This window comes from Ambystoma mexicanum, chromosome 4q, assembly GCF_040938575.1.
Source record: "Ambystoma mexicanum isolate Mex_15411 chromosome 4q, UKY_AmexF1_1, whole genome shotgun sequence".
In the NCBI taxonomy this organism is placed as follows: Eukaryota; Metazoa; Chordata; class Amphibia; order Caudata; family Ambystomatidae; genus Ambystoma; species Ambystoma mexicanum.
This window is the reverse complement of record NC_090928.1, coordinates 528,243,995-528,268,730: the sequence shown is the minus strand read 5'-3', so window position 1 is coordinate 528,268,730 and position 24,736 is coordinate 528,243,995. Positions and strand designations below refer to the sequence as shown.

At 39.1% G+C, this 24,736-nt stretch overlaps 13 non-coding genes across 13 annotated transcripts; all 13 read left to right on the top strand.

Annotated features, from left to right (window-relative positions):
• The first annotated feature begins 1,020 nt into the window (after positions 1 to 1,020).
• Positions 1,021 to 1,093, top strand: TRNAK-CUU (transfer RNA lysine (anticodon CUU)). Its single transcript has one exon. It is a non-coding gene; the product is annotated as a tRNA-Lys (tRNA).
• Positions 1,094 to 3,124: 2,031 nt separating this feature from the next.
• On the top strand, positions 3,125 to 3,197 carry TRNAK-CUU (transfer RNA lysine (anticodon CUU)). Its single transcript has one exon. It is a non-coding gene; the product is annotated as a tRNA-Lys (tRNA).
• Positions 3,198 to 3,979: 782 nt separating this feature from the next.
• On the top strand, positions 3,980 to 4,052 carry TRNAK-CUU (transfer RNA lysine (anticodon CUU)). The gene has a single exon. It is a non-coding gene; the product is annotated as a tRNA-Lys (tRNA).
• A 102-nt stretch (positions 4,053 to 4,154) lies between these two features.
• Positions 4,155 to 4,227, top strand: TRNAK-CUU (transfer RNA lysine (anticodon CUU)). The gene has a single exon. It is a non-coding gene; the product is annotated as a tRNA-Lys (tRNA).
• A 2,122-nt stretch (positions 4,228 to 6,349) lies between these two features.
• TRNAK-CUU (transfer RNA lysine (anticodon CUU)) lies at positions 6,350 to 6,422 on the top strand. Its single transcript has one exon. It is a non-coding gene; the product is annotated as a tRNA-Lys (tRNA).
• A 782-nt stretch (positions 6,423 to 7,204) lies between these two features.
• TRNAK-CUU (transfer RNA lysine (anticodon CUU)) lies at positions 7,205 to 7,277 on the top strand. The gene has a single exon. It is a non-coding gene; the product is annotated as a tRNA-Lys (tRNA).
• Positions 7,278 to 7,379: 102 nt separating this feature from the next.
• On the top strand, positions 7,380 to 7,452 carry TRNAK-CUU (transfer RNA lysine (anticodon CUU)). The gene has a single exon. It is a non-coding gene; the product is annotated as a tRNA-Lys (tRNA).
• A 2,113-nt stretch (positions 7,453 to 9,565) lies between these two features.
• On the top strand, positions 9,566 to 9,638 carry TRNAK-CUU (transfer RNA lysine (anticodon CUU)). Its single transcript has one exon. It is a non-coding gene; the product is annotated as a tRNA-Lys (tRNA).
• Positions 9,639 to 10,512: 874 nt separating this feature from the next.
• On the top strand, positions 10,513 to 10,585 carry TRNAK-CUU (transfer RNA lysine (anticodon CUU)). The gene has a single exon. It is a non-coding gene; the product is annotated as a tRNA-Lys (tRNA).
• A 3,444-nt stretch (positions 10,586 to 14,029) lies between these two features.
• TRNAK-CUU (transfer RNA lysine (anticodon CUU)) lies at positions 14,030 to 14,102 on the top strand. The gene has a single exon. It is a non-coding gene; the product is annotated as a tRNA-Lys (tRNA).
• Positions 14,103 to 14,884: 782 nt separating this feature from the next.
• Positions 14,885 to 14,957, top strand: TRNAK-CUU (transfer RNA lysine (anticodon CUU)). The gene has a single exon. It is a non-coding gene; the product is annotated as a tRNA-Lys (tRNA).
• Positions 14,958 to 15,059: 102 nt separating this feature from the next.
• Positions 15,060 to 15,132, top strand: TRNAK-CUU (transfer RNA lysine (anticodon CUU)). The gene has a single exon. It is a non-coding gene; the product is annotated as a tRNA-Lys (tRNA).
• A 7,523-nt stretch (positions 15,133 to 22,655) lies between these two features.
• On the top strand, positions 22,656 to 22,728 carry TRNAR-CCU (transfer RNA arginine (anticodon CCU)). The gene has a single exon. It is a non-coding gene; the product is annotated as a tRNA-Arg (tRNA).
• Positions 22,729 to 24,736: the final 2,008 nt, after the last annotated feature.

The window sequence follows — 24,736 nt, the reverse complement described above, 5'->3', positions numbered from 1 at the left end:
ATCCAAAGGAGCCCGGCTAGCTCAGTCGGTAGAGCATGAGACTCTTAATCTCAGGGTCGTGGGTGCGAACCCCACGTTGGGCGAAAACAACTAAAATTTTAGTGCTTTTTGACCAAAAAAATAGAAATTGAAAGTCTCTTTACAATATTTGCAATATTTTGATTGTTAACATGCAATATATGAATGCATGTCTGGATGATTTGTAATGGGGCAATACCACACCTTAATGTATTCACTGTAAAAGAAAAAGTATGTATCATCTTACTATAAAATAAAGTGGAGAAAACACAAATAAGACTTTTTTCCACACAGGTTTAATCGGCTATTTCCTGATATTCTTCAATGCGTTCTGATATTGACTGGTAATTGTGTTTGATACTTTCTTAGACTATTTCTGCCTCTGGCTGATGTGTATTTTCTTTCCAAACTCCACCAGAGCCTATGATTACACAGCATCCTATCTGTGGAAAACGGCAGTGCAGGGATAGAGAAGAAAACTATAAGCATCCAAAGGAGCCTGGCTAGCTCAGTCGGTAGAGCATGAGACTCTTAATCTCAGGGTCGTGGGTTCGAGCCCCACGTTGGGCGAAAACAACTAAAATTGTAGTGCTTTTTGACCAAAAAAATAGAAATTGAAAGTCTCTTTACAATATTTGCAATATTTTCATTGTTAACATGCAATATATGAATGTATGTCTGGATGATGTGTAATGGGGCAATACCACACCTTAATGTATTCACTGTAAAAGAAAAATTATGTATCATCTTACTATAAAATAAAGTGGAGAAAACACAAATAAGACTTTTTTCCACACAGGTTTAATCGGCTATTTCCGGATATTCTTCAATGCGTTCTGATATTGACTGGTAATTGTGTTTGATACTTTCTTAGACTATTTCTGCCTCTGGCTGATGTGTATTTTCTTTCCAAACTCCACCAGAGCCTATGATTACACAGCATCCTATCTGTGGAAAGCGGCAGTGCAGGGATAGGGAAGAAAACTATAAGCATCCAAAGGAGCCCGGCTAGCTCAGTCGGTAGAGCATGAGACTCTTAATCTCAGGGTCGTGGGTTCGAGCCCCACGTTGGGCGAAAACAACTAAAATTGTAGTGCTTTTTGACCAAAAAAATACATCCTATCTGTGGAAAGCGGCAGTGCAGGGATAGGGAAGAAAACGTTGGGCGAAAACAACTAAAATTTTCGTGCTTTTTGACCAAAAAAATAGAAATTGAAAGTCTCTTTACAATATTTGCAATATTTTCATTGTTAACATGCAATATATGAATGCATGTCTGGATGATGTGTAATGGGGCAATACCACACCTTAATGTATTCACTGTAAAAGAAAAAGTATGTATCATCTTACTATAAAATAAAGTGGAGAAAACACAAATAAGACTTTTTTCCACACAGGTTTAATCGGCTATTTCCTGATATTCTTCAATGCGTTCTGATATTGACTGGTAATTGTGTTTGATACTTTCTTAGACTATTTCTGCCTCTGGCTGATGTGTATTTTCTTTCCAAACTCCACCAGAGCCTATGATTACACAGCATCCTATCTGTGGAAAACGGCAGTGCAGGGATAGGGAAGAAAACTATAGGTATCCAAAGGAGCCCGGCTAGCTCAGTCGGTAGGGCATGAGACTCTTAATCTCAGGGTCGTGGGTTCGAGCCCCACGTTGGGGGAAAACAACTAAAATTTTAGTGCTTTTTGACCAAAAAAATAGAAATTGAATGTCTCTTTGCAATATTTTCACTGTTAACATGCAATATATGAATGCATGTCTGGATGATGTGTAATGGGGCAATACCATACCTTAATGTATTCACTGTAAAAGAAAAAGTATGCATCATCTTACTATAAAATAAAGTGGAGAAAACACAAATAAGACTTTTTTCCACACAGGTTTAATCGGCTATTTCCTGATATTCTTCAATGCGTTCTGATATTGACTGGTAATTGTGTTTGATACTTTCTTAGACTATTTCTGCCTCTGGCTGATGTGTATTTTCTTTCCAAACTCCACCAGAGCCTATGATTACACAGCATCCTATCTGTGGAAAGCGGCAGTGCAGGGATAGGGAAGAAAACTATAGGCATCCAAAGGAGCCCGGCTAGCTCAGTCGGTAGAGCATGAGACTCTTAATCTCAGGGTCGTGGGTGCGAACCCCACGTTGGGCGAAAACAACTAAAATTTTAGTGCTTTTTGACCAAAAAAATAGAAATTGAAAGTCTCTTTACAATATTTGCAATATTTTGATTGTTAACATGCAATATATGAATGCATGTCTGGATGATTTGTAATGGGGCAATACCACACCTTAATGTATTCACTGTAAAAGAAAAAGTATGTATCATCTTACTATAAAATAAAGTGGAGAAAACACAAATAAGAATTTTTTCCACACAGGTTTAATCGGCTATTTCCTGATATTCTTCAATGCGTTCTGATATTGACTGGTAATTGTGTTTGATACTTTCTTAGACTATTTCTGCCTCTGGCTGATGTGTATTTTCTTTCCAAACTCCACCAGAGCCTATGATTACACAGCATCCTATCTGTGGAAAACGGCAGTGCAGGGATAGAGAAGAAAACTATAGGCATCCAATGGAGCCCGGCTAGCTCAGTCGGTAGAGCATGAGACTCTTAATCTCAGGGTCGTGGGTGCGAGCCCCACGTTGGGCGAAAACAACTAAAATTTTATTGCTTTTTGACCAAAAAAATAGAAATTGAAAGTCTCTTTACAATATTTGCAATATTTTCATTGTTAACATGCAATATATGAATGCATGTCTGGATGATGTGTAATGGGGCAATACCACACCTTAATGTATTCACTGTAAAAGAAAAAGTATGTATCATCTTACTATAAAATAAAGTGGAGAAAACACAAATAAGACTTTTTTCCACACAGGTTTAATCGGCTATTTCCTGATATTCTTCAATGCGTTCTGATATTGACTGGTAATTGTGTTTGATACTTTCTTAGACTATTTCTGCCTCTGGCTGATGTGTATTTTCTTTCCAAACTCCACCAGAGCCTATGATTACACAGCATCCTATCTGTGGAAAGCGGCAGTGCAGGGATAGGGAAGAAAACTATAGGCATCCAAAGGAGCCCGGCTAGCTCAGTCGGTAGAGCATGAGACTCTTAATCTCAGGGTCGTGGGTTCGAGCCCCACGTTGGGCGAAAACAACTAAAATTTTAGTGCTTTTTGACCAAAAAAATACATCCTATCTGTGGAAAACGGCAGTGCAGGGATAGGGAAGAAAATTATAGGTATCCAAAGGAGCCCGGCTAGCTCAGTCGGTAGAGCATGAGACTCTTAATCTCAGGGTTGTGGGTTCGAGCCCCACGTTGGGCAAAAACAACTAAAATTGTAGGACTTTTTGACCAAAAAAATACATCCTATCTGTGGAAAACGGCAGTGCAGGGATAGGGAAGAAAACTATAGGCATCCAAAGGAGCCCGGCTAGCTCAGTCGGTAGAGCATGAGACTCTTAATCTCAGGGTCGTGGGTTTGAGCCCCACGTTGGGCGAAAACAACTAAAACTTTAGTGCTTTTTGACCGAAAAAATAGAAATTGAAAGTCTCTTTACAATATTTGCAATATTTTCATTGTTAACATACAATATATGAATGCATGTCTGGATGATGTGTAATGGGGCAATACCACACCTTAATGTATTCACTGTAAAAGAAAAAGTATGTATCATCTTACTATAAAATAAAGTGGAGAAAACACAAATAAGACTTTTTTCCACACATGTTTAATCGGCTATTTCCTGATATTCTTCAATGCGTTCTGATATTGACTGGTAATTGTGTTTGATACTTTCTTAGACTATTTCTGCCTCTGGCTGATGTGTATTTTCTTTCCAAACTCCACCAGAGCCTATGATTACACAGCATCCTATCTGTGGAAAGCGGCAGTGCAGGGATAGGGAAGAAAACTATAGGCATCCAAAGGAGCCCGGCTAGCTCAGTCGGTAGAGCATGAGACTCTTAATCTCAGGGTCGTGGGTTCGAGCCCCACGTTGGGCGAAAACAACTAAAATTTTAGTGCTTTTTGACCAAAAAAATACATCCTATCTGTGGAAAACGGCAGTGCAGGGATAGGGAAGAAAATTATAGGTATCCAAAGGAGCCCGGCTAGCTCAGTCGGTAGAGCATGAGACTCTTAATCTCAGGGTCGTGGGTTCGAGCCCCACGTTGGGCGAAAACAACTAAAATTGTAGTGCTTTTTGACCAAAAAAATACATCCTATCTGTGGAAAACGGCAGTGCAGGCATAGGGAAGAAAACTATAGGCATCCAAAGGAGCCCGGCTAGCTCAGTCGGTAGAGCATGAGACTCTTAATCTCAGGGTCGTGGGTTCAAGCCCCACGTTGGGCGAAAACAACTAAAATTTTAGTGCTTTTTGACCAAAAAAATAGAAATTGAAAGTCTCTTTACAATATTTGCAATATTTTGATTGTTAACATGCAATATATGAATGCATGTCTGGATGATGTGTAATGGGGCAATACCACACCTTAATGTATTCACTGTAAAAGAAAAAGTATGTATCATCTTACTATAAAATAAAGTGGAGAAAACACAAATAATACTTTTTTCCACACAGGTTTAATCGGCTATTTCCTGATATTCTTCAATGCGTTCTGATATTGACTGGTAATTGTGTTTGATACTTTCTTAGACTATTTCTGCCTCTGGCTGATGTGTATTTTCTTTCCAAACTCCACCAGAGCCTATGATTACACAGCATCCTATCTGTGGAAAGCGGCAGTGCAGGGATAGGGAAGAAAACTATAGACATCCAAAGGAGCCCGGCTAGCTCAGTCGGTAGAGCATGAGACTCTTAATCTCAGGGTCGTGGGTGCGAACCCCACGTTGGGCGAAAACAACTAAAATTTTAGTGCTTTTTGACCAAAAAAATAGAAATTGAAAGTCTCTTTACAATATTTGCAATATTTTGATTGTTAACATGCAATATATGAATGCATGTCTGGATGATGTGTAATGGGGCAATACCACACCTTAATGTATTCACTGTAAAAGAAAAAGTATGCATCATCTTACTATAAAATAAAGTGGAGAAAACACAAATAAGACTTTTTTCCACACAGGTTTAATCGGCTATTTCCTGATATTCTTCAATGCGTTCTGATATTGACTGGTAATTGTGTTTGATACTTTCTTAGACTATTTCTGCCTCTGGCTGATGTGTATTTTCTTTCCAAACTCCACCAGAGCCTATGATTACACAGCATCCTATCTGTGGAAAGCGGCAGTGCAGGGATAGGGAAGAAAACTATAGGCATCCAAAGGAGCCCGGCTAGCTCAGTCGGTAGAGCATGAGACTCTTAATCTCAGGGTCGTGGGTGTGAACCCCACGTTGGGCGAAAACAACTAAAATTTTAGTGCTTTTTGACCAAAAAAATAGAAATTGAAAGTCTCTTTACAATATTTGCAATATTTTGATTGTTAACATGCAATATATGAATGCATGTCTGGATGATTTGTAATGGGGCAATACCACACCTTAATGTATTCACTGTAAAAGAAAAAGTATGTATCATCTTACTATAAAATAAAGTGGAGAAAACACAAATAAGAATTTTTTCCACACAGGTTTAATCGGCTATTTCCTGATATTCTTCAATGCGTTCTGATATTGACTGGTAATTGTGTTTGATACTTTCTTAGACTATTTCTGCCTCTGGCTGATGTGTATTTTCTTTCCAAACTCCACCAGAGCCTATGATTACACAGCATCCTATCTGTGGAAAACGGCAGTGCAGGGATAGAGAAGAAAACTATAGGCATCCAATGGAGCCCGGCTAGCTCAGTCGGTAGAGCATGAGACTCTTAATCTCAGGGTCGTGGGTGCGAGCCCCACGTTGGGCGAAAACAACTAAAATTTTATTGCTTTTTGACCAAAAAAATAGAAATTGAAAGTCTCTTTACAATATTTGCAATATTTTCATTGTTAACATGCAATATATGAATGCATGTCTGGATGATGTGTAATGGGGCAATACCACACCTTAATGTATTCACTGTAAAAGAAAAAGTATGTATCATCTTACTATAAAATAAAGTGGAGAAAACACAAATAAGACTTTTTTCCACACAGGTTTAATCGGCTATTTCCTGATATTCTTCAATGCGTTCTGATATTGACTGGTAATTGTGTTTGATACTTTCTTAGACTATTTCTGCCTCTGGCTGATGTGTATTTTCTTTCCAAACTCCACCAGAGCCTATGATTACACAGCATCCTATCTGTGGAAAGCGGCAGTGCAGGGATAGGGAAGAAAACTATAGGCATCCAAAGGAGCCCGGCTAGCTCAGTCGGTAGAGCATGAGACTCTTAATCTCAGGGTCGTGGGTTCGAGCCCCACGTTGGGCGAAAACAACTAAAATTTTAGTGCTTTTTGACCAAAAAAATACATCCTATCTGTGGAAAACGGCAGTGCAGGGATAGGGAAGAAAATTATAGGTATCCAAAGGAGCCCGGCTAGCTCAGTCGGTAGAGCATGAGACTCTTAATCTCAGGGTTGTGGGTTCGAGCCCCACGTTGGGCAAAAACAACTAAAATTGTAGGACTTTTTGACCAAAAAAATACATCCTATCTGTGGAAAACGGCAGTGCAGGGATAGGGAAGAAAACTATAGGCATCCAAAGGAGCCCGGCTAGCTCAGTCGGTAGAGCATGAGACTCTTAATCTCAGGGTCGTGGGTTTGAGCCCCACGTTGGGCGAAAACAACTAAAACTTTAGTGCTTTTTGACCGAAAAAATAGAAATTGAAAGTCTCTTTACAATATTTGCAATATTTTCATTGTTAACATACAATATATGAATGCATGTCTGGATGATGTGTAATGGGGCAATACCACACCTTAATGTATTCACTGTAAAAGAAAAAGTATGTATCATCTTACTATAAAATAAAGTGGAGAAAACACAAATAAGACTTTTTTCCACACATGTTTAATCGGCTATTTCCTGATATTCTTCAATGCGTTCTGATATTGACTGGTAATTGTGTTTGATACTTTCTTAGACTATTTCTGCCTCTGGCTGATGTGTATTTTCTTTCCAAACTCCACCAGAGCCTATGATTACACAGCATCCTATCTGTGGAAAGCGGCAGTGCAGGGATAGGGAAGAAAACTATAGGCATCCAAAGGAGCCCGGCTAGCTCAGTCGGTAGAGCATGAGACTCTTAATCTCAGGGTCGTGGGTTCGAGCCCCACGTTGGGCGAAAACAACTAAAATTTTAGTGCTTTTTGACCAAAAAAATACATCCTATCTGTGGAAAACGGCAGTGCAGGGATAGGGAAGAAAATTATAGGTATCCAAAGGAGCCCGGCTAGCTCAGTCGGTAGAGCATGAGACTCTTAATCTCAGGGTCGTGGGTTCGAGCCCCACGTTGGGCGAAAACAACTAAAATTGTAGTGCTTTTTGACCAAAAAAATACATCCTATCTGTGGAAAACGGCAGTGCAGGCATAGGGAAGAAAACTATAGGCATCCAAAGGAGCCCGGCTAGCTCAGTCGGTAGAGCATGAGACTCTTAATCTCAGGGTCGTGGGTTCAAGCCCCACGTTGGGCGAAAACAACTAAAATTTTAGTGCTTTTTGACCAAAAAAATAGAAATTGAAAGTCTCTTTACAATATTTGCAATATTTTGATTGTTAACATGCAATATATGAATGCATGTCTGGATGATGTGTAATGGGGCAATACCACACCTTAATGTATTCACTGTAAAAGAAAAAGTATGTATCATCTTACTATAAAATAAAGTGGAGAAAACACAAATAATACTTTTTTCCACACAGGTTTAATCGGCTATTTCCTGATATTCTTCAATGCGTTCTGATATTGACTGGTAATTGTGTTTGATACTTTCTTAGACTATTTCTGCCTCTGGCTGATGTGTATTTTCTTTCCAAACTCCACCAGAGCCTATGATTACACAGCATCCTATCTGTGGAAAGCGGCAGTGCAGGGATAGGGAAGAAAACTATAGACATCCAAAGGAGCCCGGCTAGCTCAGTCGGTAGAGCATGAGACTCTTAATCTCAGGGTCGTGGGTGCGAACCCCACGTTGGGCGAAAACAACTAAAATTTTAGTGCTTTTTGACCAAAAAAATAGAAATTGAAAGTCTCTTTACAATATTTGCAATATTTTGATTGTTAACATGCAATATATGAATGCATGTCTGGATGATGTGTAATGGGGCAATACCACACCTTAATGTATTCACTGTAAAAGAAAAAGTATGTATCATCTTACTATAAAATAAAGTGGAGAAAACACAAATAAGACTTTTTTCCACACAGGTTTAATCGGCTATTTCCTGATATTCTTCAATGCGTTCTGATATTGACTGGTAATTGTGTTTGATACTTTCTTAGACTATTTCTGCCTCTGGCTGATGTGTATTTTCTTTCCAAACTCCACCAGAGCCTATGATTACACAGCATCCTATCTGTGGAAAGCGGCAGTGCAGGGATAGGGAAGAAAACTATAGACATCCAAAGGAGCCCGGCTAGCTCAGTCGGTAGAGCATGAGACTCTTAATCTCAGGGTCGTGGGTGCGAACCCCACGTTGGGCGAAAACAACTAAAATTTTAGTGCTTTTTGACCAAAAAAATAGAAATTGAAAGTCTCTTTACAATATTTGCAATATTTTGATTGTTAACATGCAATATATGAATGCATGTCTGGATGATGTGTAATGGGGCAATACCACACCTTAATGTATTCACTGTAAAAGAAAAAGTATGTATCATCTTACTATAAAATAAAGTGGAGAAAACACAAATAAGACTTTTTTCCACACAGGTTTAATCGGCTATTTCCTGATATTCTTCAATGCGTTCTGATATTGACTGGTAATTGTGTTTGATACTTTCTTAGACTATTTCTGCCTCTGGCTGATGTGTATTTTCTTTCCAAACTCCACCAGAGCCTATGATTACACAGCATCCTATCTGTGGAAAGCGGCAGTGCAGGGATAGGGAAGAAAACTATAGGCATCCAAAGGAACCTGGCTAGCTCAGTCGGTAGAGCATGAGACTCTTCATTTCAGGGTCGTGGGTTCGAGCCCTGCGTTGGGCGAAAACAACTAAAATTTTAGTGCTTTTTGACCAAAAAAATAGAAATTGAAAGTCTCTTTGTAATATTTTCATTGTTAACATGCAATATATGAATGCATGTCTGGATGATGTGTAATGGGGCAATACCATACCTTAATGTATTCACTGTAAAAGAAAAAGTATGCATCATCTTACTATAAAATAAAGTGGAGAAAACACAAATACGACTTTTTTCCACACAGGTTTAATCGGCTATTTCCTGATATTCTTCAATGCGTTCTGATATTGACTGGTAATTGTGTTTGATACTTTCTTAGACTATTTCTGCCTCTGGCTGATGTGTATTTTCTTTCCAAACTCCACCAGAGCCTATGATTACACAGCATCCTATCTGTGGAAAACGGCAGTGCAGGGATAGGGAAGAAAACTATAGGCATTCAAAGGAGCCCGGCTAGCTCAGTCGGTAGAGCATGAGACTCTTAATCTCAGGGTCGTGGGTTCGAGCCCCACGTTGGGCAAAAACAACTAAAATTGTAGAGCTTTTTGATGAAAAAATACATCCTATCTGTGGAAAGCGGCAGTGCAGGGATAGGGAAGAAAACGTTGGGCGAAAACAACTAAAATTTTAGTGCTTTTTGACCAAAAAAATAGAAATTGAAAGTCTCTTTACAATATTTGCAATATTTTCATTGTTAACATGCAATATATGAATGCATGTCTGGATGATGTGTAATGGGGCAATACCACACCTTAATGTATTCACTGTAAAAGAAAAAGTATGTATCATCTTACTATAAAATAAAGTGGAGAAAACACAAATAAGACTTTTTTCCACACAGGTTTAATCGGCTATTTCCTGATATTCTTCAATGCGTTCTGATATTGACTGGTAATTGTGTTTGATACTTTCTTAGACTATTTCTGCCTCTGGCTGATGTGTATTTTCTTTCCAAACTCCACCAGAGCCTATGATTACACAGCATCCTATCTGTGGAAAGCGGCAGTGCAGGGATAGGGAAGAAAACTATAGGCATCCAAAGGAGCCCGGCTAGCTCAGTCGGTAGAGCATGAGACTCTTAATCTCAGAGTCGTGGGTTCGAGCCCCACGTTGGGCGAAAACAACTAAAATTTTAGTGCTTTTTGACCAAAAAAATACATCCTATCTGTGGAAAACGGCAGTGCAGGGATAGGGAAGAAAATTATAGGTATCCAAAGGAGCCCGGCTAGCTCAGTTGGTAGAGCATGAGACTCTTAATCTCAGGGTTGTGGGTTCGAGCCCCACGTTGGGCAAAAACAACTAAAATTGTAGGACTTTTTGACCAAAAAAATACATCCTATCTGTGGAAAACGGCAGTGCAGGGATAGGGAAGAAAACTATAGGCATCCAAAGGAGCCCGGCTAGCTCAGTCGGTAGAGCATGAGACTCTTAATCTCAGGGTCGTGGGTTCGAACCCCACGTTGGGCGAAAACAACTAAAATTTTAGTGCTTTTTGACCAAAAAAATAGAAATTGAAAGTCTCTTTACAATATTTGCAATATTTTGATTGTTAACATGCAATATATGAATGCATGTCTGGATGATGTGTAATGGGGCAATACCACACCTTAATGTATTCACTGTAAAAGAAAAAGTATGTATCATCTTACTATAAAATAAAGTGGAGAAAACACAAATAAGACTTTTTTCCACACAGGTTTAATCGGCTATTTCCTGATATTCTTCAATGCGTTCTGATATTGACTGGTAATTGTGTTTGATACTTTCTTAGACTATTTCTGCCTCTGGCTGATGTGTATTTTCTTTCCAAACTCCACCAGAGCCTATGATTACACAGCATCCTATCTGTGGAAAGCGGCAGTGCAGGGATAGGGAAGAAAACTATAGGCATCCAAAGGAACCTGGCTAGCTCAGTCGGTAGAGCATGAGACTCTTCATTTCAGGGTCGTGGGTTCGAGCCCTGCGTTGGGCGAAAACAACTAAAATTTTAGTGCTTTTTGACCAAAAAAATAGAAATTGAAAGTCTCTTTGTAATATTTTCATTGTTAACATGCAATATATGAATGCATGTCTGGATGATGTGTAATGGGGCAATACCATACCTTAATGTATTCACTGTAAAAGAAAAAGTATGCATCATCTTACTATAAAATAAAGTGGAGAAAACACAAATAAGACTTTTTTCCACACAGGTTTAATCGGCTATTTCCTGATATTCTTCAATGCGTTCTGATATTAACTGGTAATTGTGTTTGATACTTTCTTAGACTATTTCTGCCTCTGGCTGATGTGTATTTTCTTTCCAAACTCCACCAGAGCCTATGATTACACAGCATCCTATCTGTGGAAAGCGGCAGTGCAGGGATAGGGAAGAAAACTATAGGCATCCAAAGGAGCCCGGCTAGCTCAGTCGGTAGAGCATGAGACTCTTAATCTCAGGGTCGTGGGTGCGAACCCCACGTTGGGCGAAAACAACTAAAATTTTAGTGCTTTTTGACCAAAAAAATAGAAATTGAAAGTCTCTTTACAATATTTGCAATATTTTGATTGTTAACATGCAATATATGAATGCATGTCTGGATGATTTGTAATGGGGCAATACCACACCTTAATGTATTCACTGTAAAAGAAAAAGTATGTATCATCTTACTATAAAATAAAGTGGAGAAAACACAAATAAGACTTTTTTCCACACAGGTTTAATCGGCTATTTCCTGATATTCTTCAATGCGTTCTGATATTGACTGGTAATTGTGTTTGATACTTTCTTAGACTATTTCTGCCTCTGGCTGATGTGTATTTTCTTTCCAAACTCCACCAGAGCCTATGATTACACAGCATCCTATCTGTGGAAAACGGCAATGCAGGGATAGAGAAGAAAACTATAGGCATCCAAAGGAGCCCGGCTAGCTCAGTCGGTAGAGCATGAGACTCTTAATCTCAGGGTCGTGGGTGCGAGCCCCACGTTGGGCGAAAACAACTAAAATTGTATTGCTTTTTGACCAAAAAAATAGAAATTGAAAGTCTCTTTACAATATTTGCAATATTTTCATTGTTAACATGCAATATATGAATGCATGTCTGGATGATGTGTAATGGGGCAATACCACACCTTAATGTATTCACTGTAAAAGAAAAAGTATGTATCATCTTACTATAAAATAAAGTGGAGAAAACACAAATAAGACTTTTTTCCACACAGGTTTAATCGGCTATTTCCTGATATTCTTCAATGCGTTCTGATATTGACTGGTAATTGTGTTTGATACTTTCTTAGACTATTTCTGCCTCTGGCTGATGTGTATTTTCTTTCCAAACTCCACCAGAGCCTATGATTACACAGCATCCTATCTGTGGAAAGCGGCAGTGCAGGGATAGGGAAGAAAACTATAGGCATCCAAAGGAACCTGGCTAGCTCAGTCGGTAGAGCATGAGACTCTTCATTTCAGGGTCGTGGGTTTGAGCCCCGCGTTGGGCGAAAACAACTAAAATTTTAGTGCTTTTTGACCAAAAAAATAGAAATTGAAAGTCTCTTTGTAATATTTTCATTGTTAACATGCAATATATGAATGCATGTCTGGATGATGTGTAATGGGGCAATACCATACCTTAATGTATTCACTGTAAAAGAAAAAGTATGCATCATCTTACTATAAAATAAAGTGGAGAAAACACAAATAAGACTTTTTTCCACACAGGTTTAATCGGCTATTTCCTGATATTCTTCAATGCGTTCTGATATTGACTGGTAATTGTGTTTGATACTTTCTTAGACTATTTCTGCCTCTGGCTGATGTGTATTTTCTTTCCAAACTCCACCAGAGCCTATGATTACACAGCATCCTATCTGTGGAAAGCGGCAGTGCAGGGATAGGGAAGAAAACTATAGGCATCCAAAGGAGCCCGGCTAGCTCAGTCGGTAGAGCATGAGACTCTTAATCTCAGGGTCGTGGGTGCGAACCCCACGTTGGGCGAAAACAACTAAAAGTTTAGTGCTTTTTGACCAAAAAAATAGAAATTGAAAGTCTCTTTACAATATTTGCAATATTTTGATTGTTAACATGCAATATATGAATGCATGTCTGGATGATTTGTAATGGGGCAATACCACACCTTAATGTATTCACTGTAAAAGAAAAAGTATGTATCATCTTACTATAAAATAAAGTGGAGAAAACACAAATAAGACTTTTTTCCACACAGGTTTAATCGGCTATTTCCTGATATTCTTCAATGCGTTCTGATATTGACTGGTAATTGTGTTTGATACTTTCTTAGACTATTTCTGCCTCTGGCTGATGTGTATTTTCTTTCCAAACTCCACCAGAGCCTATGATTACACAGCATCCTATCTGTGGAAAACGGCAGTGCAGGGATAGAGAAGAAAACTATAGGCATCCAAAGGAGCCCGGCTAGCTCAGTCGGTAGAGCATGAGACTCTTAATCTCAGGGTCGTGGGTGCGAGCCCCACGTTGGGCGAAAACAACTAAAATTTTATTGCTTTTTGACCAAAAAAATAGAAATTGAAAGTCTCTTTACAATATTTGCAATATTTTCATTGTTAACATGCAATATATGAATGCATGTCTGGATGATGTGTAATGGGGCAATACCACACCTTAATGTATTCACTGTAAAAGAAAAAGTATGTATCGTCTTACTATAAAATAAAGTGGAGAAAACACAAATAAGACTTTTTTCCACACAGGTTTAATCGGCTATTTCCTGATATTCTTCAATGCGTTCTGATATTGACTGGTAATTGTGTTTGATACTTTCTTAGACTATTTCTGCCTCTGGCTGATGTGTATTTTCTTTCCAAACTCCACCAGAGCCTATGATTACACAGCATCCTATCTGTGGAAAGCGGCAGTGCAGGGATAGGGAAGAAAACTATAGGCATCCAAAGGAGCCCGGCTAGCTCAGTCGGTAGAGCATGAGACTCTTAATCTCAGGGTCGTGGGTTCGAGCCCCACGTTGGGCGAAAACAACTAAAATTTTAGTGCTTTTTGACCAAAAAAATACATCCTATCTGTGGAAAACGGCAGTGCAGGGATAGGGAAGAAAATTATAGGTATCCAAAGGAGCCCGGCTAGCTCAGTCGGTAGAGCATGAGACTCTTAATCTCAGGGTTGTGGGTTCGAGCCCCACGTTGGGCAAAAACAACTAAAATTGTAGGACTTTTTGACCAAAAAAATACATCCTATCTGTGGAAAACGGCAGTGCAGGGATAGGGAAGAAAACTATAGGCATCCAAAGGAGCCCGGCTAGCTCAGTCGGTAGAGCATGAGACTCTTAATCTCAGGGTCGTGGGTTTGAGCCCCACGTTGGGCGAAAACAACTAAAACTTTAGTGCTTTTTGACCGAAAAAATAGAAATTGAAAGTCTCTTTACAATATTTGCAATATTTTCATTGTTAACATACAATATATGAATGCATGTCTGGATGATGTGTAATGGGGCAATACCACACCTTAATGTATTCACTGTAAAAGAAAAAGTATGTATCATCTTACTATAAAATAAAGTGGAGAAAACACAAATAAGACTTTTTTCCACACATGTTTAATCGGCTATTTCCTGATATTCTTCAATGCGTTCTGATATTGACTGGTAATTGTGTTTGATACTTTCTTAGACTATTTCTGCCTCTGGCTGATGTGTATTTTCTTTCCAAACTCCACCAGAGCCTATGATTACACAGCATCCTATCTGTGGAAAGCGGCAGTGCAGGGATAGGGAAGAAAACTATAGGCATCCAAAGGAGCCCGGCTAGCTCAGTCGGTAGAGCATGAGACTCTTAATCTCAGGGTCGTGGGTTCGAGCCCCACGTTGGGCGAAAACAACTAAAATTTTAGTGCTTTTTGACCAAAAAAATACATCCTATCTGTGGAAAACGGCAGTGCAGGGATAGGGAAGAAAATTATAGGTATCCAAAGGAGCCCGGCTAGCTCAGTCGGTAGAGCATGAGACTCTTAATCTCAGGGTCGTGGGTTCGAGCCCCACGTTGGGCGAAAACAACTAAAATTGTAGTGCTTTTTGACCAAAAAAATACATCCTATCTGTGGAAAACGGCAGTGCAGGCATAGGGAAGAAAACTATAGGTATCCAAAGGAGCCCGGCTAGCTCAGTCGGTAGAGCATGAGACTCTTAATCTCAGGGTCGTGGGTTCAAGCCCCACGTTGGGCGAAAACAACTAAAATTTTAGTGCTTTTTGACCAAAAAAATAGAAATTGAAAGTCTCTTTACAATATTTGCAATATTTTGATTGTTAACATGCAATATATGAATGCATGTCTGGATGATGTGTAATGGGGCAATACCACACCTTAATGTATTCACTGTAAAAGAAAAAGTATGTATCATCTTACTATAAAATAAAGTGGAGAAAACACAAATAATACTTTTTTCCACACAGGTTTAATCGGCTATTTCCTGATATTCTTCAATGCGTTCTGATATTGACTGGTAATTGTGTTTGATACTTTCTTAGACTATTTCTGCCTCTGGCTGATGTGTATTTTCTTTCCAAACTCCACCAGAGCCTATGATTACACAGCATCCTATCTGTGGAAAGCGGCAGTGCAGGGATAGGGAAGAAAACTATAGACATCCAAAGGAGCCCGGCTAGCTCAGTCGGTAGAGCATGAGACTCTTAATCTCAGGGTCGTGGGTGCGAACCCCACGTTGGGCGAAAACAACTAAAATTTTAGTGCTTTTTGACCAAAAAAATAGAAATTGAAAGTCTCTTTACAATATTTGCAATATTTTGATTGTTAACATGCAATATATGAATGCATGTCTGGATGATGTGTAATGGGGCAATACCACACCTTAATGTATTCACTGTAAAAGAAAAAGTATGTATCATCTTACTATAAAATAAAGTGGAGAAAACACAAATAAGACTTTTTTCCACACAGGTTTAATCGGCTATTTCCTGATATTCTTCAATGCGTTCTGATATTGACTGGTAATTGTGTTTGATACTTTCTTAGACTATTTCTGCCTCTGGCTGATGTGTATTTTCTTTCCAAACTCCACCAGAGCCTATGATTACACAGCATCCTATCTGTGGAAAGCGGCAGTGCAGGGATAGGGAAGAAAACTATAGACATCCAAAAGAGCCCGGCTAGCTCAGTCGGTAGAGCATGAGACTCTTAATCTCAGGGTCGTGGGTGCGAACCCCACGTTGGGCGAAAACAACTAAAATTTTAGTGCTTTTTGACCAAAAAAATAGAAATTGAAAGTCTCTTTACAATATTTGCAATATTTTGATTGTTAACATGCAATATATGAATGCATGTCTGGATGATGTGTAATGGGGCAATACCACACCTTAATGTATTCACTGTAAAAGAAAAAGTATGTATCATCTTACTATAAAATAAAGTGGAGAAAACACAAATAAGACTTTTTTCCACACAGGTTTAATCGGCTATTTCCTGATATTCTTCAATGCGTTCTGATATTGACTGGTAATTGTGTTTGATACTTTCTTAGACTATTTCTGCCTCTGGCTGATGTGTATTTTCTTTCCAAACTCCACCAGAGCCTATGATTACACAGCATCCTATCTGTGGAAAACGGCAGTGCAGGGATAGGGAAGAAAACTATAGGCATCCAAAGGAGCCCGGCTAGCTCAGTCGGTAGAGCATGAGACTCTTAATCTCAGGGTCGTGGGTGCGAGCCCCACGTTGGGCGAAAACAACTAACATTTTATTGCTTTTTGACCAAAAAAATAGAAATTGAAAGTCTCTTTACAATATTTGCAATATTTTGATTGTTAACATGCAATATATGAATGCATGTCTGGATGATGTGTAATGGGGCAATACCACACCTTAATGTATTCACTGTAAAATAAAAAGTATGTATCATCTTACTATAAAATAAAGTGGAGAAAACACAAATAAGACTTTTTTCCACACAGGTTTAATCAGCTATTTCCTGATATTCTTCAATGCGTTCTGATATTGACTGGTAATTGTGTTTGATACTTTCTTAGACTATTTCTGCCTCTGGCTGATGTGTATTTTCTTTCCAAACTCCACCAGAGCCTATGATTACACAGCATCCTATCTGTGGAAAACGGCAGTGCAGGGATAGGGAAGAAAACTATAGGTATCCAAAGGAGCCCGGCGAGCTCAGTCGGTAGAGCATGAGACTCTTAATCTCAGGGTTGTGGGTTCGAGCCCCACGTTGGGCGAAAACAACTAAAATTGTAGGACTTTTTGACCAAAAAAATACATCCTATCTGTGGAAAACAGCAGTGCAGGGATAGGGAAGAAAACTATAGGCATCCAAAGGAGCCCAGCTAGCTCGGTCGGAAGAGCATGAGACTCTTAATCTCAGGGTCGTGGGTTTGAGCCCCACGTTGGGCGAAAACAACTAAAATTTTAGTGCTTTTTGACCAAAAAAATAGAAATTGAAAGTCTCTTTACAATATTTGCAATATTTTCATTGTTAACATGCAATATATGAATGCATGTCTGGATGATGTGTAATGGGGCAATACCACACCTTAATGTATTCACTGTAAAAGAAAAAGTATGTATCATCTTACTATAAAATAAAGTGGAGAAAACACAAATAAGACTTTTTTCCACACATGTTTAATCGGCTATTTCCTGATATTCTTCAATGCGTTCTGATATTGACTGGTAATTGTGTTTGATACTTTCTTAGACTATTTCTGCCTCTGGCTGATGTGTATTTTCTTTCCAAACTCCACCAGAGCCTATGATTACACAGCATCCTATCTGTGGAAAGCGGCAGTGCAGGGATAGGGAAGAAAACTATAGGCATCCAAAGGAGCCTGGCTAGCTCAGTCGGTAGAGCATGAGACTCTTAATCTCAGGGTCGTGGGTTCGAGCCCCACGTTGGGTGAAAACAACTAAAATTGTAGTGCTTTTTGACCAAAAAATTACATCCTATCTGTGGAAAACGGCAGTGCAGGGATAGGGAAGAAAACTATAGGCATCCAAAGGAGCCCGGCTAGCTCAGTACGTAGAGCATGAGACTCTTAATCTCAGGGTCGTGGGTTCGAGCCCCACGTTGGGCGAAAACAACTAAAATTGTAGTGCTTTTGACCAAAAAAATACATCCTGTCTGTGGAAAACGGCAGTGCAGGGATAGGGAAGAAAACTATAGGCATCCAAAGGAGCCCGGCTAGCTCAGTACGTAGCGCATGAGACTCTTAATCTCAGGGTCGTGGGTTCGAGCCCCACGTTGGGCGAAAACAACTAAAATTTTAGTGTTTTTTGACCAAAAAAATAGAAATTGAAAGTCTCTTTACAATATATGCAATATTTTGATTGTTAACATGCAATATATGAATGCATGTCTGGATGATGTGTAATGGGGCAATACCACACCTTAATGTATTCACTGTAAAAGAAAAAGTATGTATCATCTTACTATAAAATAAAGTGGAGAAAACACAAATAAGACTTTTTTCCACACAGGTTTAATCGGCTATTTCCTGATATTCTTCAATGCGTTCTGATATTGACTGGTAATTGTGTTTGATACTTTCTTAGACTATTTCTGCCTCTGGCTGATGTGTATTTTCTTTCCAAACTCCACCAGAGCCTATGATTACACAGCATCCTATCTGTGGAAAGCGGCAGTGCAGGAATAGGGAAGAAAACTATAGGCATCCATAGGAGCCCGGCTAGCTCAGTCGGTAGAGCATTAGACTCTTAATCTCAGGGTCGTGGGTTCAAGCCCCACGTTGGGCGAAAACAACTAAAATATTAGTGCTTTTTGACCAAAAAAATAGAAATTGAAAGTCTCTTTGCAATATTTTCATTGTTAACATGCAATATATGAATGCATGTCTGGATGATGTGTAATGGGGCAATACCATACCTTAATGTATTCACTGTAAAAGAAAAAGTATGCATCATCTTACTATAAAATAAAGTGGAGAAAACACAAATAAGACTTTTTTCCACACAGGTTTAATCGGCTATTTCCTGATATTCTTCAATGCGTTCTGATATTGACTGGTAATTGTGTTTGATACTTTCTTAGACTATTTCTGCCTCTGGCTGATGTGTATTTTCTTTCCAAACTCCACCAGAGCCTATGATTACACAGCATCCTATCTGTGGAAAGCGGCAGTGCAGGGATAGGGAAGAAAACTATAGACATCCAAAGGAGCCCGGCTAGCTCAGTCGGTAGAGCATGAGACTCTTAATCTCAGGGTCGTGGGTGCGAACCCCACGTTGGGCGAAAACAACTAAAATTTTAGTGCTTTTTGACCAAAAAAATAGAAATTGAAAGTCTCTTTACAATATTTGCAATATTTTGATTGTTAACATGCAATATATGAATGCATGTCTGGATGATGTGTAATGGGGCAATACCACACCTTAATGTATTCACTGTAAAAGAAAAAGTATGTATCCTCTTACTATAAAATAAAGTGGAGAAAACACAAATAAGACTTTTTTCCACACAGGTTTAATCGGCTATTTCCTGATATTTTTCAATGCGTTCTGATATTGACTGGTAATTGTGTTTGATACTTTCTTAGACTATTTCTGCCTCTGGCTGATGTGTATTTTCTTTCCAAACTCCACCAGAGCCTATGATTACACAGCATCCTATCTGTGGAAAACGGCAGTGCAGGGATAGGGAAGAAAACTATAGGCATCCAAAGGAGCCCGGCTAGCTCAGTCGGTAGAGCATGAGACTCTTAATCTCAGGGTCGTGGGTGCGAGCCCCACGTTGGGCGAAAACAACTAAAATTTTATTGCTTTTTGACCAAAAAAATAGAAATTGAAAGTCTCTTTACAATATTTGCAATATTTTGATTGTTAACATGCAATATATGAATGCATGTCTGGATGATGTGTGATGGGGCAATACCACACCTTAATGTATTCACTGTAAAAGAAAAAGTATGTATCATCTTACTATAAAATAAAGTGGAGAAAACACAAATAAGACTTTTTTCCACACAGGTTTAATCAGCTATTTCCTGATATTCTTCAATGCGTTCTGATATTGACTGGTAATTGTGTTTGATACTTTCTTAGACTATTTCTGCCTCTGGCTGATGTGTATTTTCTTTCCAAACTCCACCAGAGCCTATGATTACACAGCATCCTATCTGTGGAAAACGGCAGTGCAGGGATAGGGAAGAAAACTATAGGTATCCAAAGGAGCCCGGCGAGCTCAGTCGGTAGAGCATGAGACTCTTAATCTCAGGGTTGTGGGCTCGAGCCCCACGTTGGGCGAAAACAACTAAAATTGTAGGACTTTTTGACCAAAAAAATACATCCTATCTGTGGAAAACAGCAGTGCAGGGATAGGGAAGAAAACTACAGGCATCCAAAGGAGCCCGGCTAGCTCGGTCGGTAGAGCATGAGACTCTTAATCTCAGGGTCGTGGGTTTGAGCCCCACGTTGGGCGAAAACAACTAAAATTTTAGTGCTTTTTGACCAAAAAAATAGAAATTGAAAGTCTCTTTACAATATTTGCAATATTTTCATTGTTAACATGCAATATATGAATGCATGTCTGGATGATGTGTAATGGGGCAATACCACACCTTAATGTATTCACTGTAAAAGAAAAAGTATGTATCATCTTACTATAAAATAAAGTGGAGAAAACACAAATAAGACTTTTTTCCACACATGTTTAATCGGCTATTTCCTGATATTCTTCAATGCGTTCTGATATTGACTGGTAATTGTGTTTGATACTTTCTTAGACTATTTCTGCCTCTGGCTGATGTGTATTTTCTTTCCAAACTCCACCAGAGCCTATGATTACACAGCATCCTATCTGTGGAAAGCGGCAGTGCAGGGATAGGGAAGAAAACTATAGGCATCCAAAGGAGCCTGGCTAGCTCAGTCGGTAGAGCATGAGACTCTTAATCTCAGGGTCGTGGGTTCGAGCCCCACGTTGGGCGAAAACAACTAAAATTGTAGTGCTTTATGACCAAAAAAATACATCCTATCTGTGGAAAACGGCAGTGCAGGGATAGGGAAGAAAACTATAGGCATCCAAAGGAGCCCGGCTAGCTCAGTACGTAGCGCATGAGACTCTTAATCTCAGGGTCGTGGGTTCGAGCCCCACGTTGGGCGAAAACAACTAAAATTTTAGTGTTTTTTGACCAAAAAAATAGAAATTGAAAGTCTCTTTACAATATATGCAATATTTTGATTGTTAACATGCAATATATGAATGCATGTCTGGATGATGTGTAATGGGGCAATACCACACCTTAATGTATTCACTGTAAAAGAAAAAGTATGTATCATCTTACTATAAAATAAAGTGGAGAAAACACAAATAAGACTTTTTTCCACACAGGTTTAATCGGCTATTTCCTGATATTCTTCAATGCGTTCTGATATTGACTGGTAATTGTGTTTGATACTTTCTTAGACTATTTCTGCCTCTGGCTGATGTGTATTTTCTTTCCAAACTCCACCAGAGCCTATGATTACACAGCATCCTATCTGTGGAAAGCGGCAGTGCAGGGATAGGGAAGAAAACTATAGGCATCCATAGGAGCCCGGCTAGCTCAGTCGGTAGAGCGTTAGACTCTTAATCTCAGGGTCGTGGGTTCGAGCCCCACGTTGGGCGAAAACAACTAAAATTTTAGTGCTTTTTGACCAAAAAAATAGAAATTGAAAGTCTCTTTGCAATATTTTCATTGTTAACATGCAATATATGAATGCATGTCTGGATGATGTGTAATGGGGCAATACCATACCTTAATGTATTCACTGTAAAAGAAAAAGTATGCATCATCTTACTATAAAATAAAGTGGAGAAAACACAAATAAGACTTTTTTCCACACAGGTTTAATCGGCTATTTCCTGATATTCTTCAATGCGTTCTGATATTGACTGGTAATTGTGTTTGATACTTTCTTAGACTATTTCTGCCTCTGGCTGATGTGTATTTTCTTTCCAAACTCCACCAGAGCCTATGATTACACAGCATCCTATCTGTGGAAAGCGGCAGTGCAGGGATAGGGAAGAAAACTATAAACATCGAAAGGAGCCCGGCTAGCTCAGTCGGTAGAGCATGAGACTCTTAATCTCAGGGTCGTGGGTGCGAGCCCCACGTTGGGCGAAAACAACTAAAATTTTATTGCTTTTTGACCAAAAAAATAGAAATTGAAAGTCTCTTTACAATATTTGCAATATTTTGATTGTTAACATGCAATATATGAATGCATGTCTGGATGATGTGTAATGGGGCAATACCACACCTTAATGTATTCACTGTAAAAGAAAAAGTATGTATCATCTTACTATAAAATAAAGTGGAGAAAACACAAATAAGACTTTTTTCCACACAGGTTTAATCAGCTATTTCCTGATATTCTTCAATGCGTTCTGATATTGACTGGTAATTGTGTTTGATACTTTCTTAGACTATTTCTGCCTCTGGCTGATGTGTATTTTCTTTCCAAACTCCACCAGAGCCTATGATTACACAGCATCCTATCTGTGGAAAACGGCAGTGCAGTGATAGGGAAGAAAACTATAGGTATCCAAAGGAGCCCGGCGAGCTCAGTCGGTAGAGCATGAGACTCCTAATCTCAGGGTTGTGGGTTCGAGCCCCACGTTGGGCGAAAACAACTAAAATTGTAGGACTTTTTGACCAAAAAAATACATCCTATCTGTGGAAAACAGCAGTGCAGGGATAGGGAAGAAAACTATAGGCATCCAAAGGAGCCCGGCTAGCTCGGTCGGTAGAGCATGAGACTCTTAATCTCAGGGTCGTGGGTTTGAGCCCCACGTTGGGCGAAAACAACTAAAATTTTAGTGCTTTTTGACCAAAAAAATAGAAATTGAAAGTCTCTTTACAATATTTGCAATATTTTCATTGTTAACATGCAATATATGAATGCATGTCTGGATGATGTGTAATGGGGCAATACCACACCTTAATGTATTCACTGTAAAAGAAAAAGTATGTATCATCTTACTATAAAATAAAGTGGAGAAAACACAAATAAGACTTTTTTCCACACATGTTTAATCGGCTATTTCCTGATATTCTTCAATGCGTTCTGATATTGACTGGTAATTGTGTTTGATACTTTCTTAGACTATTTCTGCCTCTGGCTGATGTGTATTTTCTTTCCAAACTCCACCAGAGCCTATGATTACACAGCATCCTATCTGTGGAAAGCGGCAGTGCAGGGATAGGGAAGAAAGCTATAGGCATCCAAAGGAGCCTGGCTAGCTCAGTCGGTAGAGCATGAGACTCTTAATCTCAGGGTCGTGGGTTCGAGCCCCACGTTGGGTGAAAACAACTAAAATTGTAGTGCTTTTTGACCAAAAAAATACATCCTATCTGTGGAAAACGGCAGTGCAGGGATAGGGAAGAAAACTATAGGCATCCAAAGGAGCCCGGCTAGCTCAGTACGTAGAGCATGAGACTCTTAATCTCAGGGTCGTGGGTTCGAGCCCCACGTTGGGCGAAAACAACTAAAATTTTATTGCTTTTTGACCAAAAAAATAGAAATTGAAAGTCTCTTTACAATATTTGCAATATTTTGATTGTTAACATGCAATATATGAATGCATGTCTGGATGATGTGTAATGGGGCAATACCACACCTTAATGTATTCACTGTAAAAGAAAAAGTATGTATCATCTTACTATAAAATAAAGTGGAGAAAACACAAGTAAGACTTTTTTCCACACAGGTTTAATCAGCTATTTCCTGATATTCTTCAATGCGTTCTGATATTGACTGGTAATTGTGTTTGATACTTTCTTAGACTATTTCTGCCTCTGGCTGATGTGTATTTTCTTTCCAAACTCCACCAGAGCCTATGATTACACAGCATCCTATCTGTGGAAAACGGCAGTGCAGGGATAGGGAAGAAAACTATAGGTATCCAAAGGAGCCCGGCGAGTTCAGTCGGTAGAGCATGAGACTCTTAATCTCAGGGTTGTGGGTTCGAGCCCCACGTTGGGCGAAAACAACTAAAATTGTAGGACTTTTTGACCAAAAAAATACATCCTATCTGTGGAAAACAGCAGTGCAGGGATAGGGAAGAAAACTATAGGCATCCAAAGGAGCCCGGCTAGCTCGGTCGGTAGAGCATGAGACTCTTAATCTCAGGGTCGTGGGTTTGAGCCCCACGTTGGGCAAAAACAACTAAAATTTTAGTGCTTTTTGACCAAAAAAATAGAAATTGAAAGTCTCTTTACAATATTTGCAATATTTTCATTGTTAACATGCAATATATGAATGCATGTCTGGATGATGTGTAATGGGGCAATACCACACCTTAATGTATTCACTGTAAAAGAAAAAGTATGTATCATCTTACTATAAAATAAAGTGGAGAAAACACAAATAAGACTTTTTTCCACACATGTTTATTCGGCTATTTCCTGATATTCTTCAATGCGTTCTGATATTGACTGGTAATTGTGTTTGATACTTTCTTAGACTATTTCTGCCTCTGGCTGATGTGTATTTTCTTTCCAAACTCCACCAGAGAATATGATTACACAGCATCCTATCTGTGGAAAGCGGCAGTGCAGGGATAGGGAAGAAAGCTATAGGCATCCAAAGGAGCCTGGCTAGCTCAGTCGGTAGAGCATGAGACTCTTAATCT